This window comes from Rhinolophus ferrumequinum, chromosome 11 (genome assembly GCF_004115265.2).
Source record: "Rhinolophus ferrumequinum isolate MPI-CBG mRhiFer1 chromosome 11, mRhiFer1_v1.p, whole genome shotgun sequence".
NCBI lineage: Eukaryota > Metazoa > Chordata > Mammalia > Chiroptera > Rhinolophidae > Rhinolophus > Rhinolophus ferrumequinum.
Genome location: NC_046294.1, coordinates 26,494,073 through 26,514,913, shown reverse-complemented (window position 1 = coordinate 26,514,913; position 20,841 = coordinate 26,494,073). Strand labels below are relative to the sequence as shown.

Genomic DNA, 20,841 nt, shown 5'->3' with positions numbered 1-20,841 from the left:
TTTGTTTGCAGCATCTCAAATCAAGTACACATTTTTCATGACCTGCATTTGCACTTAATTTGGGATTTGTTGAAGGGGAGGTAAATGTGCTCTAAATCTACCCCCAATAGGGCATCCTTAATTTCTTTTCTTGCTGTTAGATTCTACCCTCCTCCCCAATCTCCAGGGGGGAAAATGCCCCCTTCACCTCCTAGGCCGCAAAACCCTGGAATTCAAAGGCTTCACAAAGATAACCCTGTTACATGTAAATACCAAAGAACTCCTGCTTCTCTCCAGAAGAAATCGGCCGCAAGGGTTACTTTTTCTCGCTGCTCGTATCCCCGCCGCCCAGCCGGAGTCTCTAGCTCGCTCCGTAGGCTACGATCGTGAAGACCCGAGACCGCAGGAGAGAGCGAGGTCTGGGCGCGGGGACAGGGTCAGAAAAGCCCGGCGCGAGAGCCGCGCGCGAGCGCGGGCGGCCCCGGGGGCGGCCGTGGAGCGCAGCCCCAGCACAAAGCTGCGCGGCGCCTTCCCGGCCACCGCACCTCTCTCCGGCCGCCGCGGGCGCCTGGGGCTCGGGCCAACACAATGCACCCGGGCCTAGGCCGGGGCGGCTCGAACACATAACCCCGGGACTTTCTAGTAAACAGCTCGCCGTGCCCTCGTCCCAACCCCCATTCCCGCCACTTGGCTTTTGCCGCTGCCCCTCGCCGACACCCTCTCCTCCGCTCCTAAGAAATCCCGGCGGAGGAGGGGGCGGGGATGTGGAGACCCCGAGAGGTCGGGGGCCGAGGACTGGGGGGAGGGGAGAAGAGCAGAAGGGCAAGATGGGGAGTGGGAGGGAGATAGCACCTAAAAAAGAATTAGCTTTCGCTCGGGGGGTAGAAAATAAGCCCTCCTCGGGTTCCGAATTGTTGGGGAAGTGCCCGCTCGTGCGAATGTCAGGGACATCGGGGCAGCCGCGGTCCGCAGCCAGGGAGCCCCCCGCACGCGCCTGTGACAAGGCACCTCTCACCCGGGCTCCGCTTTGTGTGTGTGCATTTTTTTCCCTTCCTCTCGCGCTCGGCACCGGGCGCCCGGCCTCCTCCTCCCCCTCCCCCGCCCTCCGCCTCCTTTCCCGGGGCGGATTACCTTTCCCGGGCTGCGCTCCGGGTCCCGGGGATGCCTTCAGCGCCCGGCAAGCAGGCGATCCATCGCGGAGCCGGCGGGAGGCGCGCCGGGGGCGCGCGGGGCTGGCGAGGGGCGCGGGTGGGCCAGAACCTTCGACCTCGGAGGTCCCGCGGCGGGCTGGGGCGGGGGGCCGGGGGCGCGGCGTGAGAAGGAGGCGGGGGGGAGAAAAGACGAGAGCAACCTCGATCTGTGGAGAGAGCGAGCGAGGGGGCGAGGAGAGGGAGCGAGGGCGCGGCGAGCCGGAGGGAGCGTGAGCGGTGCAGTGACAGGGACCGCCACTGGGGTCAAAGGAGCACAGCTCCAGGAAGCCAGGCGGCCGAAGCGCCGCTCCTTGCGCGCTCCCCAGCAGGACCCCGCGCCCCGGCGCGTTGCTCCTGCAGCCCCGGCCCACTCGAACCCCCGCCGGCGCCCCGAGGCCCCTGGGTTGCAAGAGGAGGAGGGAACTGAGGGCGAGGCCGGCAGCCTGCTGGTGCTCCCGGGTCAAGCAGGCGGCAGGAAGCTGAGCTGCAAGTTCATCATCATGAGTGTGATCAGCGTAAAAATGATAGGGGACCGGGGAGGGGGTGCTACGGAGCCCCAGGACAATAAAGGGAGTTTTCCCTCCAAATGGGCGTCTTCTGAAAAAGAGAATACCCAGCCCCCCCAACCACCCCCTTACCCCAACCCACCGACCTGTCAGGCGCTGTATGAAGTCCTGGCACAGCTCCAGGGCGCAAAGCTCGTGGCTGGAGCAGGGCAAGGGGCTGGGGCACTCAGCTCAGACCAAAAAAGGCGACCCTGGGTTCCCTCCCATCTGCTGAGCTTAGGCTTTCCTGGGGGAGAGCTCTGCTCCCTTTTCTTAAGCCTTTCAACTCACCAGATACACACACACACACACACACACACACACACACACACACCCTTTTCTTTCTGTAATGTTGTTCCTGAGAAAGAAAAGGCCAACCCAGCTGATAATTTCTTTCACCTCCATGAATTATGTACGGCAGGTTTAGGATAGGGAGGTGAGGAGAGGCAGACTCTAACTGTTTTCATTTTGTCTTTGGGGCACATTTCCCCAAAAGATAAGCCCTTCAAAAACGTTTTAGAAATCAAAGTTAGTTCCCTTTTCTCTGCTACTTTGGATAATGGGGGGGGGGAAAGGTTTTCAGAATTGTATGCAAACGACATACGCAAAGGGAACTACACTGAAATGCTAGAGGACAGAAGACTAGGAAGAGAAGGCTTTTAGAAAACTTGGTTGGCAAGGCTTCCTGTGAAAGATGAGGTGGCCCTGTGATGTTATGCCATTGTCAGAACTGAAGGATTTGGACGGCAACCAGATCTAATTCCTTTCCAGGAGTCAGACTCAAAGATCTAGGCATTCTCCAAAGGAAAATCCAATGGATGTGTTTGTGAGTGAGAAGTGTGCTAAGTATACTATGTGACAACTGACTAGACATCCTGGCTGAAATTATATCTCCTAAAAATAAAAAGGAGCCATTTCAACTTGATCTGTGGCCTCCGTGCTGAGACTAATTGGTTTCCAGGGTCTGAGGAGGAAGGGAGAGAGGCTGGTAGGAGCCCCTATAAAAAAAAAAAGATCAAACGGAATTCACTTGAAAATATTTCCCTTTTACAATAGGCTTTCCTGGCACTTGAATTTTAAGTAACCTATCTCTTATGCCTGGGCTGAAATGAAGGGGGAAATGGTTTTGCTAATGTATTTATTTTGTTGTACAGTATGCCCAGAGTGTCGGTACTTGTTAAATGGATTGGGATCAAGGGACGGTGACTACCCTTGCCCAGCACAAATCACAGCAAGTGGCATTGACATTAAAGAATGCCAAAGATGGGGTGGGAATATCTTTTTATTTTGTTTTCCAGCCCAGCAGCAAACACTGACTAGAATCATGTTTTTGAAGAAATGTTTGGTTTTGTTCCCCTTTTTCTATGAATTAGTTAGCAGCATACTTCTCTTAATCTAAATGGGTTGAGTTTTTAGACTGATTTGGGATGATTTAATCAGTCCTCCTCTCCCCGCCACCCTTCAAAAACAAACAAACAAAATTCTGCACCGGTCAAATAACTTCTGTGGTTTTCTAACTTCTGTTCTAAAAAGTAACAGGCAGTCAATCAATACATTCATACTAGTTTGTACATGATCCTAAATCTATGTGCACAGACAGTAAATAATAACGTGGCACATTTTGCAGGATATATAATGCTATAAAAAATCAAGCAAGTGATCCTTTACAAAGTTGACGAAAATTTGTATATCATTTTGCTCACTGGGGAAAAATTGAGGCACAAAAAAGCTTAAAATTGTAACTTGTACTGAAGGAAGAAGTAACTCAGCCTCTACAGGGTCCCTACTGATCAATTATACACTGACAGTGGCAGTGACCAAGCTGTATGAGGGTTCTGAAATTCTATTTCCATTAGGTTACCAAAAGAAAGAAGCTGGAGAAATATAAGTGAATTTAAATGGTAAATCAGAAACAAAAGGAATTCACTTTTCAAATAATTCTCATTACATGGATTTGAACATATTGCATTTTATTAAATCATATTCTCTACCAATATAGCTACCTACACTAAAAGCTTGTTTTAAAATGATTGGATGTGAACCATGTCTGTCCCCTGACATCAGCTTTGAAACATTGAGCCTCATTATATCAAATTTTAAATGTTATACGCTGGGACTTTTTATTTTTTTAAAGATAAGTGAGCCTGTGAGCTCCATTTTTTGTTATTGTTGTTAAATTCAATTTTTATTGCTTATAATGGAAAGCAGAAGAAGGATAAAAACCAAATGTTAAGTTTATGATTGCCTCTATGTAAATACTACAAATTTTTTTTTCTTTAATGGAATGTAAATCTGGACCCTTTCTCCAGTGATTTCATAGAAGGACCTGGCAAATATGATTCCTGATAGCCTGCTGCAATCTTTTAAAAATATCTTTTCAGAATGCGTTTTGGGAAGAAAATGAGAGAGGAACATGAGAGAACTTTACGTGGAAGCTTGGAAAGTGAATGTTGTGTCCTTTGAAAGATTAATACTTTATTTGGACTTGGCTTTTATTCTCCCTGTAACAGGTTTTTCAGTAATTCAGGGATACTTTGTGTATAACTTAAAATTTGATTCAATCTTGTGGTTCTTAAAAAAACAAAGTCATTGAAACTATTACATTTCACTAAGTAATTTCAGTGAAATGAAATTATATATCCCAATCTAATTTAGAGACAGCTAGGAACAAACAGCAGCTATTTTACCTATTGTTTTTCTTTAAATTGTCTGCATTTTTATCATTTTCCAGAAAAGGCTAAGATATATATTATGAAAAATCAGAGCCTTTTAATGGAACTATTATTATGACGCTATTAGGAAATAATCTGAGCCAACAAGCACCTTTATTCTAAATTCCTACAGTTTTTAATTTTTTGATTTGTTTAAAATGTTTTCATTGTACCTCTTTCAAGTTTAAGAACTATACCCTATATTCCTTTGTGTCCTTCATTCTTATGTGCTATGCACATAGTAGAAACTTGGAAATACTTGTTAAACAATTGTATGAGTCAATAAGTGAGGAAGTGAGTAAGAGAATGCATGAGTGAATGAGGCAACTACACAATGAAGGAAAATCCATACTAGATATACAGGAACAGAAGTGATGTCATGAGGCCAGTGTCAGAGGGTAAGACTAAAGACTTTCCATGGAGTTCAAATAGCACATTTAGCAGGGTTTGCTAATGCCTTTAGAAATATGAAAAAATACATAAGACTGTTTCCGAAGTTGATTTTCTCATTGAGAAACTGAAGATTGTTATGTATCACATCCATTTAAAGTCACCTTTTTTTTAAAATGCAGTAGGATGATAAAAAAAAAAAATCCAGAGTAAAATTTATATCTTAAAATTTACAGGAAAAATGTACCAAGATATAGACTTAAAAAAAAAAACAAAACTGTATGATTAACATGATCTTTTTTGAAGTCCTCAAAATAAATATATAAATCACGTTTTTAGCCCTTTGTATTTAAAATTTCCTGTTGGTTAAATAAAAATGTTTATGGCTAAAGAAGATTCAGGAAGCACTAGAACTGATAAATTTTATTTCATAAAATAAATTATATAGGTATCATCTTAGAAAGACTAAATTTGATCCAGCTTTGCCAGCAACTTAAAAACTACAGAGTGAAAATATCAAAATTATGCAAAATTCACTATTTCTTACCATACTTACTAACCAATATCTAGTACATATCAAAAAAATCAGACAAGTATTATTTATGTAATAATAATTTTAATAATTTTTAAAATCTGAATGAGATGCTAAGCATATGTTAGTGTGTTTTCCATCCTAACAGACTCGCATGATCTGTGTTATAAATTAATATAGGCTGAGTTTTTCTCCATATCATGGTTCCAACTCTGGAAAAGTGATAGAATTTAGTGGTACTTGGGATAGACTTGTCATGGTGGAAGAACATGCTCATTGTCGTAAAAGCCAAAGTAATCTCTTTTGAAATATGGGAAGTGTGGAAAACCCATAATAACCTGATTTAAAAAAATGTTGTGGGAGTTTTCAAATTTAATAATTCAATTTGACAAGTTAGTATAAGATATATCAATATTTTGAGTAAGCAGTATATAATGTAATTTTCCTTTTCAGCAAAAATAAATGAATGAATACATTTTCTAAAAAATATATAAATAAAATGAGTTTGAGAGACCAGCAGAACCTAAAACCCAATTTTCTCTATATTATTTAATGTGATGGTTCTATTATTCAACAAATATTTTTTTAAGCTCTGCTCTGTGCCAGGCAGAGTACTTAAACCATACTGATGGTATAATGATGAAAAAAGCAGAGTTGTCCTTCACATTATGAAGTTTGTAATCTCATGAACCTTGGGAGAGACTGACTTTAAATAATCACACAAAGAAATAAAAGTTATATTTATGAAAAGGAGGGGCCCGTGGTGCAAAGAAAACACACAACAGAGAGACTTTTTCTCCTCTGAGATCAAGCAAAAACTTCCCTGATGCAGGGAAAGAATACAAGGATGTCATGGGGGAAAGGAGCAGTGTGGTGGGATGCTGAATGAGAAAGTGCATAGTGCATGTAAAAGGGGTCTGGATGGGGAACTCTAGACAGAGGCCAGGAACGGAAGGGCCAGGTTAGAGACGTTCGAAGGTCACAGCTAAGGCCCTGTTCAAGATGCTTGACTTCATCCTAAGGGCAATTGGCAGCTATTTAAGGATCTTAAGTGAAAAGGCTAACGTGATTAGATTTGTGTTTTAAATAGGTCACTTCCCCCAGCATGGAGAATGGATTTTAGGGGGCTAGAGTGAACATTGGGAGGCCATTTGGGAACTATTGCAAATGACTACAATAGTTTGGGAGGTGATGGTAGCCTTCAGCAGGGCAGTTTGGAGGAGATGAGACATGGAGAGAGATGAATGGATGCGAGATTTGAATAAATTTCATATAATAAAAACAAAGATTACCAGAATCTTGAAGTACTGGCTGAAGGCAGGGTAGTACCCAGCCAGAGATGCTGACAGCCGTACTTACCTAATGACTCCCTTTCTTAATCTCCTCATTCCACTCACAGGCCAGCCTTCCTATGTCTCCAAGCTGTATTCATTTTATTCTATACTCATTTTTTGGGATGCCATCTTGTCATGAAGAACTGCAGTATTAAATACAACACTGGCAAAAAAAAAAAAAAAAGTGACTAATCTAATTTTTTTTTTCAAATATACAGATCCTAAAACTTTATCCCCCATTTGATGCCCCACACCAATTTTTGGCCCACATATGGACTTGTTCTAATTTGGTCTGAAATATAAATCCAGTAGGTAAATGTATTTCTGTTTTCTTTTAAAGATTTTAGATGCTACATCAATTTCATGTCTGTCCTCATCAGAACTAGTTCACCTGTATTTAATATTCCAAACAATATTCTAAGGAATTCTTACCAGTATTTGGTTTTTTAAGTGAAATCTTCAAAGAGACAGATGTGTTCTCAGAAAATACATAGACACTAACTGCAAGTAACAGGATTATTCCATAGGGACGCAATCGGTCTTCTCAAACCCATTGTAAGGAAGATATTCTAGTTGTTGGTTTCCTTACTGGTACAAGTTAAGTTACTATAGCCCTGCTTAGTAACTCAGATTGCTAAGAAAAGATGCAATGGAAATATATACAAACATTTTAGGACTTCTATAAAAGCAATTACGTTTTCTAACTTTACCCCTTTCTTGGAATTTCTACATTTTGAAGGTTGCATCAGTTTCTTTGTCTGTTTCAAGATGCCCTGTAATGATCATCTATAAACAAAGTAAAATCTACACACAAGAGAACAGTCAAATATCCAAGATTTAGGGCACATGGTTTTTACTAGATGCTAAAATAAAAGGAAGGTTTACTGGAGGGTACTTACAAATCACAGTGCTATATCAAAATCCCTGTTTCACAGTTACCAGTAGTAGAAGGAAATTTAAAAGTTTTATTTTTTTCTTTTCAATTTTTCCTTTTTCTATTCATTGTTTTGTGAAAATTAGAGAAAAGCCCAAAGAAAAACTTAAAATTAGCCATAATTTCACCATTCAGAAATATCCACTGTTCACATTTTGTTATATAGATTTTTCCAGTCAAATGTATTTTACAAAAGTGGAATAAAATTGGGAGTGCAGCTAAGTATATAGTACAGTAGCTGAGAGAAAAGCAGGGCTAGAATTTCATCTCTGCCTCTAACTACCTGTGTGATCTTGAGGAAGTTGCTTCAATCCTCTGTGCCTTGGTTTCCTCCTTTGTAAAAAGGAGATACTGTATGTACCTACTTCACAGAGTCCTTATAAGGATTAAATGAGTTAATACCTTTTAAAGAACTTAGAATAATGTCTGATACATATCAAGCAATTATTATACACTATTGTAATCTACTTCTAAATCTTTTTAAAACAAAATTAATGTACACTTATTGTAAATAAATTAAACACAGAAGTACATAAGAAGTAAAAGTTCCCTTCTTTCTCCCTTATACTTTATCACCTATATAACCTATTCTTTCAAATGAATAGAATGCTATGAACATCTTTCCATGTCATTAAATGTTTTCTGTGGCTCTATAGACAAGAGCTTTCATTAAAGGAAGTGTTATGCATGTTGTAAGTTCAGAATACTCAATAGTCCATATTCCATTTCTGGATACTGCACACATAGTACAATCAGAGAGATTACTTTAAAAGATGCTTCCTTAAGAATTCAGTAGTCCTAAAACATGTTAAGGAAATTATTCTGATATTCATATTTATGGGAATGAATGAATTGATCTTTGAAAGACCAAAAGATTTGCATTTAGTTTATTGTCGGTTTATTAATTCTCCCCCACCCCCCTTTTTTTGAGGCATGAGCAGCATTCAAAAAAGCAAATTAAGGATTTTATGTTTGGCTAGCTGCAGTTAGTTTTTGATTATTTATGCTGTTTAAATTCAGAAGCAAAACAAGTAAGTTGATAGTTTGTTGAGAAGCGATGACTAATGGATACACCAATTTTTGATATAACTTATTTGCATACGTCAGAGTTCTCGAGAATATATAACGGCCCCTAATCTGTAGCATTCATTTGACAATAGGAAGTTCAAGATGTGATGGCAGAAACATGGGGAAATTGTAGAATTTAAAGCAGGGACAATTTAAGAGTTTTTTTTGGAACTTGGCAGTTCTTTGGCTGTTACTTTTCCACCGCTGGAATATGAAGTATATGGAAGTGTATATGGCCAGTATTTATTTTATCATTAGATCTGCACATCCAAATTAAATAGTCTGTCGTAATCCTCCACCTTCACCATACACACAGGCTAATCTAGTCAAACAAATATGAGTGTGTTTGGGTGTCAAGGGGTTGGCCTGGTAGATTCTAAGATTTTCATTTTAGAAAATGCTATACTACGAGAAAAATGTATTCAGTAGCAGCTAGTATCTGGTATCTGCATTTGCTGTTGGCAAAGTGGTCCTTACATGTCTTTGAGGCATATGGAAATTGATGATGAAAGTGCCTAGTGTTACGAGAAATATAATTTGATGAAAACTATAGCAGTGAACTGTGAGAAAGTGTTAAACCAGTGTCACCAAACAGTACTTCAAAAATAATGAAACAGAACTACTAGCCCTTTATGAGTAATACTGGGTAAAAATGAGAAAAGCACATGGGGTATATACAGAAAGTTTAAATATATGAGGTAATGCTCTTTTTTAATTACTATTATTACAAAGACCACTCCAAAAGTCTACACCCAGACTCCTTTCCATTTATCTCTAAGTAGACAATGACATCACGTCTCCTCTAAATTATTCAGACTCAGGGGATGGAATTGGCTCATTCAACAGGGAATGCCATGTTTGGTGTTGGCATGATGCTTAAAGCCTCTTTCTACATTATCCCTAAACTGAAAAGCACATTTGATGGTGGCCAAATGATTAAAAAAAAATTTCCTCTAGACTTTAAGCACTCAGGAAATCATGAAAAACAAAAATAGAACTGCACCATAGGTATAATCATAAAACATCACAGAAGGAGAAAACTTAAAAAGCAAAAAGCGCTCTAGTCATCTGAAGGCTAGCAGTTCATGCAGTCATTAGAAGTCATTCCATACGGGCTGAGTTTGAGGAAAAGTCAGAGGTTGCTTTGTTCTTGAGTCTGAGTGAAATCAAAACCTACCCAGACTAAAACCTACACAAAGGCAACTGTGGTCCGCCTTTTTCTTGCTTGGTATACGCCACTAAACACACGTAAATGACATATGCAGGAAAGTCTGTGATTCTGTTCATATTAATCCATGTCTCAGGCTGGCAAAATGCCTAAGCACAATCAAAGAGGGGGGGTAGAAGCCTGTCTTTTCAAACAGGCTAGAAAATTTTGTACCGAAAGATCACAGGGCGACAGAGACAGCTGGAAAAATTGGAGCTGGGGCTCTGATTTTCGTGCCAGTGGTACACCTAATGCAAAGGGAATGTAATGCAGATGATAGATTGAGAGTTATGTATGCTGTTTAATTCCGCAATGCTGTGCTTGCACAGAGGTAAAAATGTAACATTTTAAAAGTAATATTATACTGTAACATAACAAAAATCTGTTGCTATTGCAAACAATTAATACAGCAGAATCCAGCAACAAGTTGCTAATAAAACAAGATAAACATACAAAGAAAAGAGAGTGAAGCAATAGCTCCGAAAGGTGTTTAGTCAATAAAAAGGTGTTTCACTAATGTCCTTTAATAATCATTTCTTTGGAAAAATAGTTCTAACAGGTGTTTTCACATACATAGAATTTTCTGCAAGATGGCTGAAATGGTTGGGCCCCCAGGGAATTTCAAATTAAAGGTTTTAGGATATTTTGCTTGTAGAAGAACATACATGATTTTTCTTGGGTTTTAGTAGCGGTTTTATTCATAATGGAGAATAAAAAACCAGTTGTTAGATGTAATTCTCTGCATCATCTCTATTTGAAAAAACAACAAAAAAAAACCTTTTCATTCAAGATGCTATTCAATATAATTTTTGTCAGGTGAAGGGTGTCATCCACAACTGAAATGCTGTGTGAAAAATGAAGCTCATTGAAAATTTTATTGAGATGTGTTGAACGTCTCTGGGGTCCGTGCTGATTCAGGCTGTGTTTTCAGACTCCAACACTCCGTGGCCTTTGACAGGCAGGAAGACAAGCAAGACCAAAACAGTTCTCACAACACAGCCAGTGGTCACAAAAATCAACCCATGGAGATGTCTGTCACTGGAACGAGTGGCTTCTGGAAGACAACCAAAAGGGGAAGAGGTGGAACTGGAGTGTGTGTGTGTGGGGGGGGGGGGGGGGGGGGTGGGGGGGGGGGGAGAGAGAGAGAGAAAGAGAGAGAGAGAGACTGAGAATAGATGAAAATATAGTATTTGAACACTGAAGGTAAAAATTAGACCCTGAAAAATATCAATGGCTGGAATCACAGGCATATATTTTCCTCTTCTCTTTTATCTCCTACAACTTTATTAATAAAAGAGTTTGAAAGTATATAGATGATCAATCACACAATTACATCAAAAAGAAAAAATCTTCTAGAACCTCTGGGTTCTTAGGGAAATTAATAAATAAGTCCCAGAAGGAGGAATGGAATATTCCTAGAAACAGCAAACTTATTCTCTGATTTAATTATATACTTTAACATTTTAATCTTTACTAAAACACCAAATTCCACATATTAATTATAACACTTGCTATTTTTCTAACTTGCTTTTCTGACATTCATGTATTCTTATGTTAAAATTCTCTCCTTTTCAAGGAGATATTTTAATGAGTGAGTGGTAATATTCATTGGAACATACATTTTTATTTAAAATTTGTACACATGCCCAGAAGCATTTTTTAAAAAAAGGATTGAAGTGCTTGAAACACATACATAAAGTCATGCACCCCTAATATGTAAATTCTTCAAACAAGCCTGGTTAAGGCAAAATTGTAAGCTAATATGTAGCTAGGCTTCTAACCTACTATTCTCTCACCACTTTTTTTTTTTTTTTCCCCTGGTTTTCCAAATAAACAGCAAGCCCTCAGGCTCTTTGAACTCACCAGAGTGTTTAGCGCCAGCAATCACTAGTTCATGTAGCTTATCTTTTCCTGGTATTTCTATGCGATTTAATAGTTTCAGTCTGGCTGAGGGAATGCAAACTTCTGGGTCTGTGTCTGGAAGGGCCTCACTGCCCATTGCCATCTGTGATAAACCAAATAACCTTTCTCTGCCTCAGCTATTTTCTTACAATCGTCTCTGTTTTGCAGCAGTGGAGTGAAGCTTGATAAAATAGTTGGACTTGTTCACCAGTGAAGCAAAGTCTTCTTCCAAGTCATGCAGGTGTTTCTAGTAATTAAGGAATGAAGAAGGACCAACCTCTTGATAGTGATATTAATTACATATCCAACGTGAGAGTGGCACTTAATTGCCAAGGGATTAATAAAACAGATCCTTACTCTATTAGATTGGGATTCTTCAGTTATAAAGTAATAGAGCTTGACCCAGGCTAAGATCAGCAACAGGGAGTTTATGGAAAAGTGACAGGATGACCAATCGGAAGGCTGGGGGTAAGGGGGTTAAATTTTCCGAAAATGTTTGCACCAATGTACATTCTACCTCACATGTTCTTACAACGTGGTGTTGACTGTACTCTGTTGAGAGGTGGGAGGGCCTATGTTCTTTCCCCTTGAATGTGGGTGGATGGACTTTTTAACAGTGTTTCAACCAAGAGTGCCACAGAAGTGGCACCACATGACTTTGGAGGCTAGGTCATAAAAAGCGACCGGGCTTCTGCGTGGATCTTTCTGGAGGAGTGGATCTTTGGGTCCCTGAACTGCCACGTAAGAAGTCTCGTCACCCTAAGCCACAGTGCGGGATAGAAACATATAAAGATTTGAGAGATGCCTAAGGAGCCCCGTCTGTTCTGGTCCCCAGCTGTTCCAGTCTTCCCTGACCAGGCGCCACACATGTGAACAGGCCTTCAAGCCCTGCCTTTAAGCCACCTCAAGCCAGAATGAGTAGAAGAGAAACAAGCTGCCCTTGTTGAGACCTGAGCAAAATAGATGTTGTTATTGTTGTTTTAAACCATTAAATTGGTGTGCATTGGAACACAGCCATACTTACTGCAACATTTGGGCAGGAAGTAGGAAATCAAGGAGTGAAGATTCAGAAAACTGGGAACCAGGAACTAGAGAAATATCTTATAGCATTGGTAGTGTCATACTAGTAGGTACTGCCATCAGGACGACTCAACTCCAAATGTCTCCTCATTCCTCTGTCACTTGCGTAAGAGTCCACGTCCTAGAGAGTACATCCACACACCAAGCTGAGACTGTAAATCCACCTCCTGCATGTATCTGTATGATGCAGGAATGATTTAGCAGAAAGAGCCCCCAGCGGCTGCCATGACTCTCCAGTGGGAAGACAGACACCAGAATCTGTCATCCCTACCAAGACTATAACACTGGGGGAAAAAATTGGAGTGTTTTTCAGAATGGCAAATGGATGACAGAAGTAAAAAAAAGTAAGTCCACTCAGACCACGTTTCGTTCTACTTAAATAATTTTCTTTAGTTATCATATCCTTGAATATAAATTAATTGCAAGTAAAATGTATGTCTTATGTGCTAATGGTGTTTTGAATAAAGTTATTGAAATAGTCTTTAAGATCAAGTAATTTACTGGGTGTTAGAAGATATTAGGCCCCTTTTTTTTTCTTTCCTTCCTTCTTTCCTTCCTTTCTTCCTTTTTTTAATGATCTTTAATAATTTAGTGCTTGGCACCCAGTCTACCAAATATTCACAAATATAAGATAAGAGCCTACAGATTATAAAAATACTCAGACCTGCCTTAAATCTTTTTTTTTTTAATAAGCTGGAGGAATAAACAAATAATTAACCAATCAAATACTAAAAAATTTTTTCAGGACCATTGCTTCTCAAACCATAGTTCTTTTTCACTTGTATTTAATCTGTATCAAATATGGTGGCCCAAAACACACACACACACACACAATTGCTTCAATCATTTTCAATTAAATAAGCTGTTCAATTTCTTGAAAATAGTGAGACTCAATGATTGTTCGACTGGATCGGAGATTTATTTGACTGACTTGAAAGGCCATTGATCCAGAGACCCCCATGGATAGAAAATGTAAAGGATCATTTTTTCTTACTGTCATTGTTCATTCAAGTTTTAATTTGTTTAGTTATTTAACAGGAGACATTGTTCTCTTTTAAGCAATGGTGCATGCAGTGGAAAAAATGATACTTCACCATTGAGATTTCTGTGTAATTTTAAACAGGAGAAATAAAGACATTCTTTAAACCAGGATGCTTTCTTTTCTGTAGAAAACATATCTGTAGAAGACTCATGGTTTTCCCAAGGATTTAAATCAGATTACATATATTTAGACACGATATATACTAAAATAATACATCACTGCTAAAATAGTTTATCATTTTCTTGAACATGCATAAAACAGACTTGCAAATACAACAAAATATGAAGAATTCAAGCCAACTTTGGGAGTCTTACATAATTTCAGATTTTATGGGTGAAATTATTTTACAGACAGATAGATATACAGGTATCTCAGAAACTGAGAATTCCAAATTTCTGTCTTTTTCTCCCTTTTTCACTACTTCTGCTGCTTTTTAGCTTGATTTGGCCAGTGAAATCTGATGCAATCAGGAAAGCGACTTGAGTGTGGAAAAGCAGTGTAAAAGTGAAAGGGCAGTATCACTGCACAGTCTATCATTGTTGTTCTTTCACTATTTTGTGAAAACAAGATTTCTCAATCTCAACACTATTGACATTCAGGCTGGAAAATTCTTTGTTGCAGGAGCTGGCCTGTACATTGCAGGATGTTTAGCAGCATCCTTGGCTACTATCCACTAGATACTAGCAGTTTAGCATCTTTTTTTTTTTTTTAATTGTGGTAAAATATATGTGACATAAAATTTACCATTTTAATCATTTTAAATGTGCAGTTCAGTGGAATTAAGTACATTCGCATTGTTGTGCAATCATCACCACCATCCATCTCCAGAACTTTGTCATCTTCCCAAATTGAAACTTCATAGCTATTAAACAATAAATTGCCTTTCCCACCTTCCCGCAGCCCCTGGTAACCTCCATTCTACTTTCTATCTCTGTGAATTTGACTGCTCTAGGTACCTCATATAAATGGAATCATACAATATTTGTCCTTTTGTGACTAGGTTATTTTACTTCGTGTAATATCTTCAAAGTTTATTCATACTGTAGCATGTGTCAGGATTTCCTTCCCTTTTTAAGGCTAAGTAATATTCCATTGTATGGATATACCACATTTTGTTTATCCATTCATCCATCAGTGTAAAGTGGGGTTGGTTCCGCCTTTTGGCTATTATGGATAATACTGCTGTTAACATGGCTATACAAGTATCTGAGTTTTTGCTTTTAATTCTTCTGAGTATGTAGACAGAAGTGGAATTGTTGGGTCAAATGTCTCTAGACATTGCCAAATTTTTCTTGGGGGGAAAAATCACCCCAGATTAAGAACCCCTTACCTAAAGGAACAAACTTCTTTGAACAATAATATCTACACAGAGGTGAATCACGGATTTTTAGGTTTAGAAGGGACATTACAAGCCATATTGTTGAGTGAATTATCTCTACCTCATCCCTGAGACTTGTATTTGGCCACTAGCTGTCTTGGAAACTCAGTCACCTGTAAGGCCATCTCAAATGAGCCAGTTCTTATCTTCTTAATCTCTTATAGTCCACTGGCTCCTTTTCATCACGCTACAAACAAGTTCATGTCCCTGTACCCTATATCTTCCACCTTCTAGTCAGTCACCCACAAACATCTTAATAGAGTAACCTATAACATTTCAACTCCCACTTATTTAATCAATTAATATCTGAAACTGCTTTGAATACAATCACCAAATTGCGAGATTCAGTCACATGTTTTATCTTTCTTCTTGACATAATCATAGCAAAATCCAGTGTAACCTGACCTAACTCTCCAGCAGGTTATTTACTCAACAAATATTTATAGAACCTATTATGCATCACTGTGTAATAAACACTTTATTGGCCTTTGTCTCTGATTCCTGGAAAGTAACCTGTAAATCTTTGGAATTTCCCAAGTGATAGGTTATTTTTGTTATCCATGATCCACCCTTCAGACCATACTTGAAGGCTTATGCTAGCAAGGAGACTCATGGTGGGTCTCTAGATGATTTATGCTAATGAGGTGAGTCAGGATGGGGGCTGGCCATGTTAGAAAGACCACCTGTGTGATTAGACGTTGGGGCTCTGAGAATGTGATATAAGCCTACCTCTGGGGAGTGGAATGGGACTGGCAATTGAGTTCCATGGGCAATGATTCAACCAATTCTGCCTACATAATAAAATCCTGATTAAAAACTTGAGAAACAAAATGAACGACAATCTATACTCCCCGTTCTTACCCCTATGATAATGGGTTTACTGATCATCATTCCAATTTTCATATTCTTGAGTGCTTTATTTCCTTCAACAGATCAACTAATTAGTAATAGCCTAATTGCCATCCAACAGTGATTTTTTTCACCTGACATCAAAACAAATAATGACTATTCGCAATCATAAAGGCCATAAAGGCCTTACCCCTAATATTAATGTCACTTATGTTATTTATTGATTCCACAAATGTGTTAGGCCTTTTATCACACTCATTTACACCTACCACGCAGTTATCAATAAACCTAGGTATGGACATTCCTCTACGAGTGGGGACAGAAATTTTAGGCTTCCATCATAAAATAAAAGCTGAAGTTCAGGTGCGCTTCCTTGGTTGGCAAATACTCTTTATATTAGCACACATCAGTGTGCCAACAGGGTAATACTGTGCATTGTGGGGACAAGGAAACTTCACATTTGGGATCTTCTCGGATGACACTTATGTGCCTCTCCTTTTAGCTCATTCTGATTTGTATCCTTCTGCTGTAATAAAACTATAATCATTAAGTATAGTGCCTTCCTGAGTTCTGTGAGTTGTTCTAACAAATGATCAAACCCAATGGGGTAATGGGAAATTTTTAATTGTAGCCCGTAGGTCAGAAATGAGTATGGCTTGGGAACTCCTGGACTTGTGGCTGGTGCCTAGAGTGAGGAAAATCTTGTGGAGGACTGTGCCCTGACCCTGAGACGTTTGGCTTACCTGTAGGTAGCTAGTGCCCGAAGTTATCGTGATAACTCTGGGACACTCTGCAATACCATACTGAACAAAACGTTGTTTCATAGCCTCATGGAACGTAGAGTAGAGAGAGAGAAATCAAAATATAACCAGAAAACCAAATAGAGAAACTTCTCTGGGTACAGATGAGTTAAATTTCCAAAGGCTGTTCATAAGTCTATTTTTTCCTAAGTCCAAAATGATGCTATACAAGTGATGAACATATGCACATCAATTAGTGCTAGGTTTCACTTTGTTTCCATCATAATCTTATGCCACTAATTAGTAGTTTTCATCATTCTCACTGCTTATACATTCATTGGACATAATGAGATTAATAATGCTCATAAAACACCTCAAAATTAAGCACAAACATAGCGAGCACTAGAGAATTAAGAAAAACGAAAACAAAATGACTAAGATGAAAATGACTGCACATGACCATTTCTGTCTTCAGTTGCTGGGGAACAGAATTGACTTGGCTTTGTTCCAGTGCAAAGCTTTGTTTACACAAATGTCTATAAATTTAAGTTGGACTTCAGAAAGAGGGGAGATATATACGAGGTCTGACAATTAAGTTGGCAAACTTGTTGCAATGATGTTGCTAACCTTTTTTTGATATCAGAGGGATTATTCATTATGAATTTATACCAATGGACAGTTAACCAAGTTTACTATTTGGAGATGCTGAAAAGGCTGTGTGAAAAAGTGAGATGACCTGAACTTTTTGTCAGCAATTCATGGCTCTTGCATCACGACAATGTACCAGCTCCCACAGCACTGTCGGTGAAGCAGTTTTTAGCCAGTAAACAAATAACTGTATTGGAACACCCTCCCTACTCACCTGATCTGGCCCCCAATGACTTCTTTCTTTGAGTGAAGATAAAGGAAATATTGAAAGGAAGACATTTTGATGACATTCTGGACCTCAAGTGTAATACGACGACAGCTCTGATGGCCATTCCAGGAAGAGTTCCAAAATTGCTTTGAAGGGTGGACTAGGCGCTGGCATCAGTGCATAGCTTCCCAGGGGGAGTACTTCGAAGGTGACTGTAGTGATATTCAGCAATGAGGTATGTAGCACTTTTTCTAGGATGAATTCATGAACTTAATTGTCTGACCTCATATACATGTATGTATGTACAGGGTGTGCCAAAAAATTGTATACACATTTTAAGAGATGTTATCTATGCTCAAGCAGTAGTTCGCCATAATCAGAAGTCTCTGGATGCTGATGGTAACCACTTTGAGCACCTCTTGTCATTGCAGAAGTCAAATGTAACTTGTGTTCATCTTTTCTTATTGGTATATAGTGAGTATTATAATTAACACAGTTTTTTTTCCCTTTCTTAAAGTGTGTATACATTGTTTTGGCACCCTCTGTACATATATATGAATAAATAAGTGGCTCATTTAGATGGAAGCTTAGAGAAGGCTTCTCAGTGACTTGAAGGTTGAATATTAAAATTAATCAGGCAAAGTAGGAATTTGAGCTTCCTGGGGAATATGGATGTGTGTGTGTGTGTGTGTGTGTGTGTGTGTGTGTGTGTGTGCCTGTGTGCGTACATGTGCGTGTATGCACGTTTGCTTGCTTGTGTGTGTGCGTGACGGAGCTATAATAATTTGGGGTAGTAATAAGGATACAACTAACATGAATTAAATCAGGAGGTATATGAATACATTGTATGACTTATTTTAGCTAATGTTAACAGAAACACTATTATTATTATCATTTAAGGGAAAGCAGTAAGGTTGAATGGTTAGACTGGGATTTGAGCTTGAGGACTGTGGATCCAGAGCCATCTCAGCTAACCTGGTTCTTAAAAACATGCCATGTCAGAGTGTGCCACAGTCAGAGGTTCATTCTCTTCTCCACCACATAGGGGATCAGCTGAGAAAATGAAAAGGCTCTGGCTGGATTGCCACACCTCTGCTCTCCAGTGAGCAATGGTTGTGAATTGCTCCCACATCCAGCCCTGAGCCAGGCATCCAGCCTTGGGACTACTAGTGGGGTAGGCGATGTCATAAAGGACCTCTGAGGACTAGAAATACACCTGGGCAATGAGTTTCTTTCGAAGACTCGACTTTGTCAAGTGAAGGGGATTTGGCTTGTGGAGGGATACTGGGATTGTAATGCAAAGTGGACTACATTTCAACTCATGGCTGAAAATGCCTGGAATATTCTGGTTCTATGAAGTTATCCAGCTCATGTTCGCTTTTCATTCCCATAATGGTATTAATACTGCAGCTCCAATCCTGAGCCTTCTGTGTGTAAGTTGAAGCCACTCCTCTAAACAGATTTCACTTCTCTGTTTGTATTCATCTAGTATCAAAATTTTCCAAATTTGAGCCTCACCCACCTTACTTAGCTACATTTCCCCAAATTCTCTAAAGTGTTCCTGTATTGCTAGTCATGCTGATAGTCTTATTCTCCCTGAATCCTTGTGCCCTTCTATTTTAGTACTTAAACTATTTGGCCCAAATAATCTTACCCATTTTATTCTACTTTTAAATCCCATTTGTACATCCTTTCATGAAGATATTCCTTGAAAATCACTTCCTTTCTAGATTGCCCATTTTCTGTGTGATATAGTTTTTTGCCCATGTTTCTATTTGTTTATTACATGCTGTTTTGGTTTTGCCCTAAATGTTTGACGCAGATTTTCTAAAGGCACACAAACTCCTGGTGGCACAGAGAAGGTTTTGGGTGGCTCTACAGATGTAGCAGTGAATAGCATCATATCACATTGTAGGAAATGTATTCCTTCTTTGGTTCTTCCTCAATAATTGGAATTTGGACAAGTAAAAATATTTGTTTTGTACTAGTATATATTTAGCACTATATAAAACACAAATCTCTCTATATAGAAATGAAAAAAAAATCTCTTAGTACCTGGATAGAATATAATAAAATATTTTGCTTTCACTGCATTTATTTTTATAAATATAAGGCAAGTAATAGTGATAAACCATTCACTATAGTAATATAAATTTTGAGTAAATAGATTTAAATAAAAATGTTAGTAAATTTAAAAAATTAAGTAAATGCTAGTAGAGTCTGTGTATAGATGTACCGAGAATCATTAAGGGATACATGAATGCCTGCAGGAGAATTCTGGTTTCATGAATATTAGTGCTATACTACCAAGAAGCATATAGTAATTCACTGAGGTAATGATATTCTGAAGAAGAAATAGTGGACAACGAAAAGAACATTCATGTGGATGTTGGAAAATCTTAGTTCTGGCTTTGGCAATGAGGGCTTAAAAGGACAAGTTTAGGACTCACCTGGATTTGAGTCCTGGTTCTACCATGTGTTAGCTATGTTAACTTAGAAGATAGGTTCTAAGGCAGCAATGGCTAATAGAATGTTCTGTAATGATGTTTTATGTTCTAGAATTTGACCAATACAGTAGCCACTATGGAGCACTTGAAATTTGGTTTGTGTACCCTCGTTATAAGTTTGCTGTCTTTCCACTATAGTACATCACGTCTCTGCAGGCACGTCTCGTAATGACGTTGTAAGAGTTGTTCGATCATTGTATGATCCAATGAGCTTATAGTTTGATTTCACCTGAATCCATATAATTCTTTAGAGTTCTTTTCCACAACTATTACTGAGGATTGTGGGTTTTGTATGTATGTTTTGGAGGCTTCTGCTGTGAATACTAGAAAAGAAATTACTAAGCTATAGCTATAGTTTTTATAGTTAACAGTTGTCGGCGATTCATCAGAATCACGATCTAAGTGCTTTACTTGGAATATCATATTTAATCCTCTTAACTCAATCCTGTACATACCATTCTTATGCCCATTTCACTGACAAGTAAACTGGGGTCTTTACCTAAGATGACCCAAGTGGAACTAGGATTTGGACCCAAGTGTGCGACACCAACATCCAGGCTGTCAGCTACCGCATTGTGCTACCTGATGGTAGCACTG

General features: G+C 39.2%; 1 protein-coding gene across 3 annotated transcripts in view; it reads right to left on the bottom strand.

Annotated features, from left to right (window-relative positions):
* Positions 1-1,960, bottom strand: part of MPPED2 (metallophosphoesterase domain containing 2) — a 161,917-nt gene extending 159,957 nt beyond the window's left edge. The window contains exon 1 of one of the 3 annotated variants that reach the window (XM_033118812.1): positions 1,822-1,960. The gene's annotated coding sequence lies outside the window, so the exon portion shown is untranslated. Of the gene's footprint in view, positions 1-252; positions 394-1,110; positions 1,592-1,821 lie in introns of those variants that run through there. The other 2 variants (XM_033118808.1, XM_033118811.1) reach the window with 2 other exon arrangements.
* Between the last annotated feature and the right edge of the window lie 18,881 nt (positions 1,961-20,841).